We start from the raw sequence: 13,864 nt of genomic DNA, 5'->3' as shown, positions 1-13,864 counted from the left end.
TTCCTCTTTGATAACAGAGTCAAATGATTCCAATGCATTTGAGAGAATCGCCTGTTCTTCTTTAGTCACATACAGGAGGAAGCTTTCCGTCAAACTGGTATAGGTTGTGCCGTACAGTATTTCTTCCAAAAAAGGAAGGGAGAGAAAAAGAGGGAAATATTGCACACTTTTCCAGCCAACTAAAAGAATCCTTGCCACTGCTTGCCATTCCTGGGCTTGGTATTCATGTCTGAGGTATGGCACTTTCACATTCCTTCCAAGGGTGCATTTGCTATAAAACTCACCCCAGAACTCAGAAAGACAATCCCGAAATACGCCTGAACCCTCACCTTCCTCTATCTGTCCATCGGGGAGCCTTCTTTTGACACTAACATCTTTGTTTATTATTTCAGGGTCAGCAAAGGCTTGTAAAAGCTCAAAGAGGCAATTGCTTCTACTTATGACAAGCACTATCTTTGTCTTTGATACATCCCAAGGCAATGTGTCATCCAGATTGACTGAGTTATTCAAAGATGCCCCCAAAATCACTTCACTCTCAGTTGAATTGTCATGTGATACTGCTGCATTTTCGGTCGCACTCACCTCTGAAATTTCTCCACCTGTATTTTCATGTAGCACCATTGCCAACGCATTTGATTGGTCCACTGCTTCATCAATGAATACAATTTCAGTCTCCTCATTTAGGTCCAAATGAATGACTTCAGCCTCAGATTCTTCTTCTTCTTCTGTTGTAGCTTGAAATAAGCGATGCTTAGTGTAAAGGTACAGTCTGAGCATTTTTACCTTGTTTTTTTCATATAACTGCTCAACCGTGGTCTCAAGATCAATCTTTTCCTCTAAAAGATCACAAATGCTGCAGTCGTACTCTTCTAACCTCAATGATTTGCACTTTCCATTGGGGAAAAAGAGAGATTCCGCCATTACTTTTATCTCCATAACCTTAGTGTGTCTGTCAACAGATATGTGTCTGGTATCACCACCTTTTGCTGTGCGCACCTGTTTGTATTGATTATTTTCATTGCTAAAGTTCATCCATCCAAGTTCTAGTCTTCTTGTCTTTTTTTTTGCATTCCTATTCCCCATTTGTCTTTGAACATTTTGAATTCTTTTCTCAATACTGGTAGATGAGATCTTTGTTTTTATTTTACCCAGCAGCTGACTCCTTGAAATTCCTGGTTGACTTTGACGGCAAAAAGCCACCACTGCAACTCTGTCCCCAAACCGAGGGATATACTTTGCCAGATCTACATCAGACATGAGGCGAATGACAGAAGAATCAATCTGAAAATAAGCATAACATTAAATAGTTTGATTGTCATCTTAATTTGCAGTAGAAACAATTATCAATTGGGTATATGTTTTCAATTACTCTTTTGTCTTTTATTTCAGTTAATTACAACACACTCTCACAAAATGGCTGCACTTATTAGAAAATAAGCTACCTTATCATTTTGGAGCTTCAAAATGATCTCTTCCTCCACATTTCGCTTACATAGGAAAGCAAACAGCTCCTCTTCTTCACTCGCCATTACAAAAGATGCTGTAACACAGCAACACAAAGTTAAAAACATTGCCTACAATAAAAAGGCATCCTTAATTTTAATAATTCCCACTTAGGCTACTCTCAAGTTGTTATTGGAATGGGTTAGTTCATAAATTATCCTGGAGCGCCCTCTTGTGACTAAGTGTTATTACTGTTGCAATAAACAATAGCTCCCACATTATCACGTAGCTCTGTCTTTTACTGTAGCCAACACTTATAGACACATAGACATCTCAACAGACTGCTCCAATTCTGTTGGTATCATAGACTGTATAAAGATTCATAAATTGACTGTATATAGTCTGTGGCTACCGTATTAACACGTGATTAGCATGGCTGCTAATAAACTTGAAAGTTTAACAACATTTATTAACCACTGCTAAAATCTGTACTCTCACCATACGTGGACAAAGGGTCCACGTAAGCAACTTCATTCTTTTTTCTAAGCTTTTCATGGCTTACTACGGAGCCCCGCATAGGACATTTGCGAAATATAATATTAACGCGTGGCCACGAGATAATATCACGTTCCCACACGATATTATCTTGAGGGAACGAGTTAATTATCACGAGGCAACGAGATAATTATCACGAGGGAACAAGATAATTATCACGAGGGAACGAGTTAATTATCACGAGGGAACGAGATAATTATCACGAGGGAACGAGATAATTATCACGAGGGAACGAGATAATTAATATGGAGCCCCGCATAGGACATTTGCGACCTCTTGGTGGCGCACATGTGCTAGAAGTTCAGGTAGAAAAGGGAAGCACGGTAAAAAGAAGGGAAGAGAGGCTTGTATGCGATGGATCGGGACAGTCGGGACCTCAAAATCAAGCATTATTTTATGCTGGGGATGAGCTACAATGACATATTAGCAACGCTTGCTTTGGACGGCTATATTTTAAGCAAAAGACATTTGATGAGGATATTACGGACTTATGGACTCTACCGTCGTCAATATGCTAACTTTGAGCTAGTTGTTGACTTCATACTTGGGCAATTGGAAGGACCAGGGAGACTCAATGGTTATCGCTGGATGTATGCCAAGTGTTTGGAACATGGTTTACGAGTCAGGAAGGAAGATGTGAGGTTACTGCTTTCGCTTCTTGATCCAGTCAACGTTCACGCTCGCCAGGGAAGACGTCTCATGAGGCGACGCTATTTTTCATCTGGGCCCAACTTCATATGGCACGCTGATTCTTACGATAAGTTGAAACCTTACGGAGTTTGCATAAATGGATGCATAGACGGCTATTCCCGGAGGGTTATGTGGCTTAGAGCATCTTTCACTAGCAGCGACCCAAGAGTTATTGGAGGGTATTTTGTTGAGACTATAGAGCATGAAGGTGGTTTTCCAAGGCTTTTACGCACGGACATGGGCACGGAGAATGTTGTTCTAAGAGATATTCAACAGTATTTGAGGCGCAATGGACAAGACGAGCGAGCTGGCCCGCAGAGCTTTATCACAGGAGCAAGCACAGCGAATCAAAGGATCGAGAGCTGGTGGGGTCAGTTAAGAAAGGGGGGAATTGAACACTGGATTCAGTTTTTTGCTGACCTTAAAGATGAAGGACATTTCTGCGGGGATTTTCTTGACAAAGCACTGGTCCAGTTTTGTTTCATGTCTATCATTCAGGTAAGCCTGTTGTCTTCCCGGTCCATGTACGTCACGTGATATAGTTCTCTGTGGCTACACTGACCATCTGTCCTTGCATATGCGGTCCACCCAAGGCCACGGAGCGGGCACCCCATTCGGTGCTGATGCTGGAAGTGCATGTCGCATGCTTGTCTCGCTGGCCGTGATGAGCAGCCGCATCTGCCTGGCGCTTCAGTCAAATGGGGTGATAGGGCCACAGAAAGACAGCGTATCCACGATCACGCTGCCCAGATCTCTGCGCAGCACTTAGTACCCGCGCTGAGAGGCGCTTCAGTGCCGCCCCACGAGAAAAACATGGGCAAAAACAAGGAGCCTATCCTGTTTCTTTGTGGTGAATTTGTATGAACAGTGGATATGTTGGCCCATTTCCTTGTGGAGCTGCGCTCAGAGCCCTGTGCCAAGTGCCCATTTCTTTTCCCGGGCCCAGGCACCGGGTCCCGCACCGGGTCCCGCACAGAGGTAAAGCCGCGAGCAAATGAGGGGATCTGGGCAGGGTGATCGTGGATAGGCTGTCTTTCTGTGGCCCTATTACCCCTATTTGAAACCGAGCAGTCAGAGGCAGTGCTAGTATCACTGCCTGAGGCTGCGACAGAACGTGTCTCTAGCGGGACGGGGGAGCGCCCGCTGCGGCTGACTCGCTGCGGAGGGCGGCCGGGTTTCTCGGACAGTCTGCTGGCGGATGCCCCTGTTGCTTGCCGACGTGGACACTTTGCACGCCGTCGTAATGGGATTTGTGTGGATATTTGTTTTATTACAACATTCATGAGTTTAATGAACAGCTTTTGGAGCTGTGCGTAAACACGAGAGTAAGGTACGCCCCAAGCAAGCGTGCATGGCAGGAGGAGCTCACGAGAATTTGGAGACGAGCATAAGGCGTACACTTTAATCCATTAACAGCACCGAACGGGGTGCGCGCTCCGTAGCCTTGAGTGGACCAGGGATGAGGATGGTCGTGCCGCGCCATACGGTCAGTGTAGCCGGTGGTTTGTGTAGCCGCAAACAACTCAACAACGGCGCTTATACCACAATGAAATTGTCTCTAAACGTGACAACCCGCATACAGCTGAACCAAAAGGTACTCACCGTCCGAGGCTGGCGCATGGGGCCATGCGCCAGCCTCGGACGGTGAGTACCGCTCTGAGCATATCCACGATCTGCCCAGATTTCCTCACCTGCCCGCGGTTTTGCCTCTGCGCATCACCGGGTGCCTGGCCCCGGAAGAGATGCGCTTCACTGGGCACTTGGCCACGGGGCTTTGAACAAGGAAAACATGAACAAAAACGAATATATCAAATTTCCAAACAAGTTCACCACAAGGACTTGTTTTAAATTTAAAACCAAAATTTGAAAACGAACAAATTCCCCCAAAATCCAGATTTTCTATTTAGTCTTTAGATTGGGGGAAACGGGCAACAGCCGTTTTTCTATTTTGGATTTCCCGTTTCAAAAAGAAAATGTATGTATGATGATTTTATTATAGCTTGTACTATTTTATTAACATATCCATAATTTTGCAGGAGGACCTAAATGACATAAAAAATGTTTGGAACTCACATCGTATCAGGCCTTCAAGAGATACAAGTGTGCCTTCAGGAATACCCAACGTTATGCACCATGCACCTCACCTGTGGGGCACAGTGGACTTTCTTGTACCCTTAAATGAGGACATTTCTGCCTGCAAAGAGCGCTGCAAGTTCCTTACTTCTGTTCCTTGTGATGAAGATGTATTTGATTGTTGCACTATTACAATGGAACAGTTAGGTCAGACTTTTCCAGGCAACAGGACAGAAGCACTTGAACTGTATGTATCACTACGTGATAATATTAGGGCCCAGCTGTCTGAATAAAGTAGATAAAATTGCATGATGGCTGATTTGTTGCCATGTTTTATCAAAACAAAAACACCACAATAAAACAAAGTTTCAACAAAGGTTTATTAACAGGCTGTATTTCAAAGCCTAAACATTATCTTTTAAAACAAAAAGAGCACAAAGCTTTTTCCATTCTGTAATGCGGTAAGACTGAAATAAAATAATGTATTTCTATACATTGTTGTTTTTATAGCTGTGTAATCCAAGTCCAATTAACGCAATAAAACAGCTGTTTCAGTTTGGAATGTGCATATCAAGTACAGTAACTCAAGAGACTAGCTCTTTTAAGTGTAAACATGTCACTTTTGAACCCACCAAGAACAAGTTTTAAGCATTTTTGGCCTTCTTATGTAAATTATGGAAACAAAAGTTGCATTTATCAGCCACCAAAACAAATTAAAATCCGCAAGAAACAAAAAATAAAAATGCAACTCTAATGCATCATATAATGTCCATAACCCAGACTGAACTCATGAGTACAGTGTCAAAATCGCTTCTAAGATCTGGATAGTTTTGGTAGTTTATAGGTAGCATCAAAAGAGACCCACATGTGTGTGCTTGAGGCCTACACTGAAACTGGGATGTCTCAATGAACTGAACAGTGATAGGCTGGTCAAATAAAATATCTGCCCCTGTGCAGAAGCGGAGGAAGAATTTAAGCATTTTATTGTCACATTCCCCTATGTATTTCTTTAAGTGTCTGGCCACAGTGTTCTGGAGTGAAGTCATATTTTCTGGAAATTTCAGAAGTTCACGGACACGTCTTGATGTGGGTACACGCTCCTTTGTTATTTCGACAAGTCTTTCAGGATACAAGGTGTCAGCCAGAGTGTTCAATACTGGTTTCCAACATTCTATGACATACATTGGAGTTTGAATAAGTGTTTTATGTGCCAACTGTGACACAATTTCCTTAATTGTGTTCTCTGTGGGGAGATAGTGGCAGTCGTGAGCATCTAATACATCAAAAAGTTCCTCTTTGATAACAGAGTCAAATGATTCCAATGCATTTGAGAGAATCTCCTGTTCTTCTTTAGTCACATACAGGAGGAAGCTTTCCGTCAAATTGGTATAGGTTGTGTCGTACAGTATTTCTTCCAAAAAAGGAAGGGAGAGAAAAAGAGGGAAATATTGCACACTTTTCCAGCCAACTAAAAGAATCCTTGCCACTGCTTGCCATTCCTGGGCTTGGTATTCATGTCTGAGGTATGGCACTTTCACATTCCTCCCAAGGGTGCATTTGCTATAAAACTCACCCCAGAACTCAGAAAGACAATCCCTAAATACGCCTGAACCCTCACCTTCCTCTATCTGTCCATTGGGGAGCCTTCTTTTGACACTAACATCTTTGTTTATTATTTCAGGGTCAGCAAAGGCTTGTAAAAGCTCAAAGAGGCAATTGCTTCTACTTATGACAAGCACTATCTTTGTCTTTGATACATCCCAAGGCAATGTGTCATCCAGATTGACTGAGTTATTCAAAGATGCCCCCAAAATCACTTCACTCTCAGTTGAATTGTCATGTGATACTGCTGCATTTTCGGTCGCACTCACCTCTGAAATTTCTCCACCTGTATTTTCATGTAGCACCATTGCCAACGCATTTGATTGGTCCACTGCTTCATCAATGAATACAATTTCAGTCTCCTCATTTAGGTCCAAATTAATGATTTCAGCCTCAGATTCTTCTTCTTCTTCTTCTGTTGTAGCTTGAAATAAGCGATGCTTAGTGTAAAGGTACAGTCTGAGCATTTTTACCTTGTTTTTTTCATATAACTGCTCAACCGTGGTCTCAAGATCAATCTTTTCCTCTAAAAGATCACAAATGCTGCAGTCGTACTCTTCTAACTTCAATGATTTGCACTTTCCATTGGGGAAAAAGAGAGATTCCGCCATTACTTTTATCTCCATAACCTTAGTGTGTCTGTCAACGGATATGTGTCTGGTACCACCACCTTTTGCTGTGCGCACCTGTTTGTATTGATTATTTTCATTGCTAAAGTTCATCCATCCAAGTTCTAGTCTTCTTGTCTTTTTTTTTGCATTCCTATTCCCCATTTGTCTTTGAACATTTTGAATTCTTTTCTCAATACTGGTAGATGAAATCTTTGTTTTTATTTTACCCAGCAGCTGACTCCTTGAAATTCCTGGTTGACTTTGACGGCAAAAAGCCACCACTGCAACTCTGTCCCCAAACCGAGGGATATACTTTGCCAGATCTACATCAGACATGAGGCGAATGACAGAAGAATCAATCTGAAAATAAGCATAACATTAAATAGTTTGATTGTCATCTTAATTTGCAGTAGAAACAATTCTCAATTGGGTATATGTTTTCAATTACTCTTTTGTCTTTTATTTCAGTTAATTACAACACACTCTCACAAAATGGCTGCACTTATTAGAAAATAAGCTACCTTATCATTTTGGAGCTTCAAAATGATCTCTTCCTCCACATTTCGCTTACGTAGGAAAGCAAACAGCTCCTCTTCTTCACTCGCCATTACAAAAGATGCTGTAACACAGCAACACAAAGTTAAAAACATTGCCTACAATAAAAAGGCATCCTTAATTTTAATAATCCACACTTAGGCTACTCTCAAGTTGTTATTGGAGTGGGTTAGTTCATAAATTATCCTGGAGCGCCCTCTTGTGACTAAGCGTTATTACTGTTGCAATAAACAATAGCTCCCACATTATCACGTAGCTCTGTCTTTTACTGTAGCCAACACTGATAAACACATAGACATCTCAACAGACTGCTCCAGTTCTGTTGGTATCATAGACTGTATAAAGATTCATAAATTGACTGTATATAGTCTATGGCTACCGTATTAACACGTGATTAGCATGGCTGCTAATAAACTTGAAAGTTTAACAACATTTATTAACCACTGCTAAAATCTGTACTCTCACCATACGTGGACAAAGGGTCCACGTAAGCAACTTCATTCTTTTTTCTAAGCTTTTCATGGTTTACCGATGGTTTGCCTGTTGTTTATTTCTTGTTAAAGTGTTGGGGAGATGTTCTTGCTAACCTAGCAGCTAGCTCCGTGTCATTCACGTAACCTAAACATGCACTATTTCTCATTAATACATGCAGTTTTGTGATTTAATGTTATTACCTTCATTTAACAGAACTCTCCGTGGATCGGTGCTCTCCGAGGTGCTCCTTCTGATCCTGCACCTGCTGCACGCAAACTGCGCATGTCTTAATTAAGTCGTTCCCTCAAGAAAATATCTCATTCCCTCACGATAATTATCTCGTTCCCTCATGATAATTAAGTCGTTCCCTCAAGAAAATATCTCGTTCCCTCACGATAATTAAGTCGTTCCCTCAAGAAAATATCTCGTTCCCTCACGATAATTATCTCGTTCCCACAAGATAATATATTTTTTATTTTTTATTTTGTAAATATTACTCTTCTCCTTTCCGTCATCTGCGGGGCTCCGTAGCTTACCGATGGTTTGCCTGTTGTTTATTTCTTGTTGAAGTGTTGGGGAGATGTTCTTGCTAACCTAGCAGCTAGCTCCGTGTCATTCACGTAACCTAAACATGCACTATTTCTCATTAATACATGCAGTTTTGTGATTTAATGTTATTACCTTCATTTAACAGAACTCTCCGTGGATCGGTGCTCTCCGAGGTGCTCCTTCTGATCCTGCACCTGCTGCACGCAAACTGCGCATGTCTTAATTAAGTCGTTCCCTCAAGAAAATATCTCGTTCCCTCACGATAATTATCTCGTTCCCACAAGATAATATATTTTTTATTTTTTATTTTGTAAATATTACTCTTCTCCTTTCCGTCATCTGCGGGGCTCCGTATAAAGGGACAGTTGCTTATGTGCTTAAGATAATATAATTATAGCAGGTCGTATAGGAGAAACTAGGGAAATCTGATGTTACAGCAACAACAGCTAAATCCACAACAACCACAACAATAAGAGGACAAATTAGTTATAGTCCAAAACCCACTTGCAAATCCTACAGCCCCACCTCAGAATAAAAATATACTATTTAACCCTCCTGAATATACTTTAACAACAGCTTCTCCACACCAATAAAAAATCTTTACCCACATGAAGATTTAGCTAGAGCTATGGCTCCTCCACTTGAAACTATACCCGTAGCAGACCGAACCCGATCTAAAACATCAGGCTGGTATGATTGGAAGCCCTTAGATCAGTGGTTCTTAACCTGGGTTCGATCGAACCCTAGGGGTTCGGTGAGTCAGTCTCAGGGGTTCGGCGGAGGTCAAGACACGCACCAGACTCATATGATTCGCGGACTGCGAGCGTCTCCAGATGCTGGCCGTGTCCCAATTCAACAAATGCACCTTTGAAGTGCCTATTGAAGTACTTGCCCGACTTAAATGAGCCGTTCGAATGGCATAACAACATTAAATGACATAAAAAAGTTTTTTGCATTTCTGAACTGGTCTCTCAAAGGCAAAGGCAGAAGTCACACTGATTTGCAGTAAATATTCATTATTATTCTAGCCTGATGGAAATTAGGTGATGGGTCCATTTTGTGCACCAGTAAAACATACATATGTCTTGAATTTGAAAAAAATTATATTTTATTTTTCAATAAATAAGGGTTCAGTGAATGTGCATATGAAACTGGTGGGGTTCAGTACCTCCAACAAGGTTAAGAACCACTCCCTTAGATTAATGGGCTGGGATCAGAATCCCCATGCGTCCACTTCAAAAGATCCAAAAAGTGATTGGAAAATAAACAACGCTTATGAGGCAGATGTGAAAACAATTACCGACTGGAAAGTTGATGGAGATGCAGGTGATCAAATTAGCCCATCAACAAGTTGGAGAAGAATACCATTGAATTGTGTGGTAAATTGTACACCAGTAACTAAAATGACTGATTATAGAGGAACATGGCATGTCCTATTGACAGAGGAGGAAGAACATGCTTTGCATGACATTCCTGAGAACCTCTGGGCAAAACATGCAACAGATGTAGGAAGAATGAAAGGGGCAAGTCCAGTAGTCATCAAAAGTAAAACTGGCTATTACCCACAACAGAGACAATATCCATTAAGGCCTGATGCAATTGAAGGGTGAGGAGCTTGGCCACATGGGAGGAGCTCAGAGTAGAGCCGCTACTCCTACACGTTGAGAGGAACTAGTTGAGGTGGCTCGGGCATCTGCTCAGGATGCCTTCTGGATGCCTCCCTAGGGAGATGTTCTGGGCATGTCCCACTGGGAGGAGGCCCCGGGGAAGACCCAGGACACGCTGGAGGGACTATGTCTCTCGGCTGGCCTGGGAACGCCTTGGGGTCCCACCGGAGGAGCTGGAGGACGTGTCCGGGGTGAGGGAAGTCTGGGAGTCCCTGCTTAGACTGCTGCACCCGCGACCCGGCCCCGGATAAGCGTAAGAAAATGGATGGATGGATGGATGGACTATACTACTTATGGATTCTCAAATTACTCTTTTTTTTGTTTTGTTTGCAATGTGATATTTGCATAAGACACAATTCTCAAGGAAATTTGAGACCAAAGAGAGGCAAATTTCCAGAACCAGAATATCCATTCCAGGTTATACATATGGATTTCATTCAACTCAATAAAGCTAGAAATCTAGAATATTGTCTAGTAATTATTGATGCCTCTTCCAATTGGGTAGAACTGTTCCCTTGCCACTCTCCAGACGCATTGACAGAAGTAAAAGCTTTATGTAAAAGACTATTACCCACATTTGGTATTCCACAAGTACTGAGGAGTGATAATGGAACACAGGACTAGTAGAGATGACAAATGGGACTATCAAAACTAAGTTGAGAAAAACTATGGCAGAAAGAAGGAAGACAATGGCCTGACTGTGTAGATTTGTACAACTAAGTATGCACATCACGCCTAATACCATTTGAGATACTATTTGGATGACCGTATACAAAACCAGACTTAACACCCAACCTAAGACATTTTCCAGATGATGTAAAAGACTTGTCTGATTACATGAGGAGAACTTTGATGACAAGAAAATGCTTAGAACCAAATACTGTTCCCTCTGATATTTTGTTTCTCCGGGAACGTATTCAAGTTCAAGTTGGAGACTGGGTGTTTGTCAAAGTGATCAAACAAAAGTGCTGGTCTGAGGCATGTTGGGAGGGTCCTTACAAAATGCTGCTAACTACACCTACCCCTGTGATGATAGCTGAAAGGACTACATGGATTCATCTCTCACACTGCAAACTGAGAAGGATTGAAAGAGCAGAGCCAGCTGAGAGGTGAAATCTGACTGTAAAGGGGACTGTTCTCATCTAACACTGAGAAAATGGAAGAACCGAAGAACTCTCCACGAACTGAGAAAAGGACTTTCATAGCACTAGGATTCATCCTGGGTATTGTATTGATCACATTTTTTGTCTTATGGTGGACAATTCAACTGCAGAAAGCAAAAATTGTAGAAGTGCATATGGACAGAAGATGGGTCACTCTACAAGAACGTGAAAAAATGAATAATGATAGTATTACTCACATCTATCACACAAACTCATTGTACAGATATGTAAAAATGATTGCTGCCACCCAAAACAAAACCAGCTGTTATGTTTGTTCCTTTATACCTGTATCGTCATTTCTTCCAGTATTAGATATAATACCATTAGATTACGTTGAAAGTGACTATGCAGCTGAGTATAGTTCCAAAAGACATGTGAGGTTAAAGAATGTAACCGACTATGAAGGCAATGTTGTTAGAGCAAGTTGTGCCACTTTGTTTAAATTCACAAATGAATGAATGAATGTTGCTGAATGCTGAATGTTTGTTTCCCAGTAACCTCGAGGTTCCCAATATGTTATACTAACAATGGCTCTGTAGAATTGGGCCACATACCCAGGCAAATGTGTGAACAGGTTCATGTGCCAACAGAAATTACAGGATATGATCCTGTTACTTACATATGGAGACACACTCTTTTGGTACCTTGCCCATATGCGGACTGCACGTATACGGATAAGGTTTGTACCTCGAAATGATGACACATATGTAGTTGACAGACTATACTGGCTGTGTGACAGTGCTGTTTCTTTACAGTTGCCTGTTAACTAGAGTGGGGTATGTGCCCCTATTCGACTGACTGACCACACTTTTATTATCTCTAAAAGTGAGGCGTTGTCTTCACGGGAGCGGAGAGCCCTGATAGAAATGAAGCCACACGATCCAGTATGGGGCTCAGACCTACCTGAGAATCATAAGCATTGGAGCACTGGCCAGAAAGCTGTCCTAGCACTATTCCCTTGAGTAGGAGTAGCTAAGAATATGTTGATGCTGGAAACCCTTGAATATCGTTTGGGAATATTCAGGAATGCCAGCATCAAAGCATGGGAGGGGAGCAATGATGAATTGTCACAGGTGCCTTTAATGATCTTACAGAACAGGCTTGGGCTTGACTTACTTAATGCGGCTCAGGGAGGTGTTTGTGTACTTTTGAATGATACTTGTTGTGCATACATACCTGATTACACCTCAGTGTAGCCATGTGTGTCAAACTCAAGGCCCGGGGACCAAATGCAGCCCGCCACTCATTTTATGTGGCCCACGAGAAGGTAAAAGGCATGACTGTCATTTTAAAATAAATCTATGCTGCTTTAATGTGTACATTAACCATAAACTAATTAGACTTTCCCGACAAGTGGAAATGACATTTGATTTGCAAATAATGATCCCAAAATGTTCAGGAAGAGGAAAATTGTAGGAATTTAAGGCAGTTTCAAGAATGGTGAAGGTGAATACAAGTTTGTGCTTCAAGGAGAAAAACCTGTATATTTTTTGTGTTATGAGGCAGGGTTGGTTGTGAAAGAGAACAGTCTACGTCGGCATTTTGACTCCAAACACGGAGCCAAGTATGCAAATATTAGCTTTCAAGAAAAACAACAAATTGTACCATAATTAAAAGGCAGTTTTTGAAGCAGTGCTGAAGGTCTGTGAGCTGTTGTGCCCCGATACACACTTTTAAAAATGTCTGTGTAACTGTGTATCCCCTGATAAACTGACATGTAATATTTGCAACTTGAATAATTAATAAATACAGAAAGGTGTTATTTAACAAGTTGAAAAGTAGTTACATTTATTAGAGTCTAAGGCTTCGGCTACCTGTTTTGTGTCTCTTTTGGTAAAACAGCACAGAGAACAGAGTTTTCTTGACAGTATCATATTGGAACGGTTATTCTGTATTAACAATTTAAAGCTAGTGGTTAGCAGTTGCAAATGAATCAGAATCAGAAGACTGTGAACACAGTTCACAAACCAGGAACTTACTTTGGTGATAAAGTGCAACATAAAACACAATGAATAAAAACAAATACAAATAAGGGCATGCATGAAGTTAAAAAAGATATGCTTAAAACAAAATCAAACAAAATACTTAAAGGTAGAAAATATATACAACAGCAGCATCAGAACAACAGTGCAAACATGACATATTAAAGTGACCGGAGTTATGAAGTGTCCAGTTTTGTGCAAATATTATAAAGTGTTCATGAGACAAACGGCAGAGGGGAAGAAACTGTTCTTATGACGAGAGGTTCTGGTCCCAATGGACCGTAGCCTCCTGCCAGAGGGAAGTGGCTCAAATAGTCCATGTCCAAGGTGAGAAGTGTCAGCTGCTATACGGCCTGCTCTCCCCCGAGTCCTGGAGACGTACAGGTCCTGTAGAGATGGAAGGCTGCAGCCAATCATCTTCTCAGCAGAGCGCACAATGCGCTGCAGTCTCTGTCTGTCCCTGGCAGTGGCCCCAGTGAACCACACAGTGATGGAGGAGG

This window comes from Periophthalmus magnuspinnatus, chromosome 23, assembly GCF_009829125.3.
Source record: "Periophthalmus magnuspinnatus isolate fPerMag1 chromosome 23, fPerMag1.2.pri, whole genome shotgun sequence".
Lineage (NCBI taxonomy): Eukaryota > Metazoa > Chordata > Actinopteri > Gobiiformes > Gobiidae > Periophthalmus > Periophthalmus magnuspinnatus.
Note: the sequence above shows the minus strand (reverse complement) of the source record.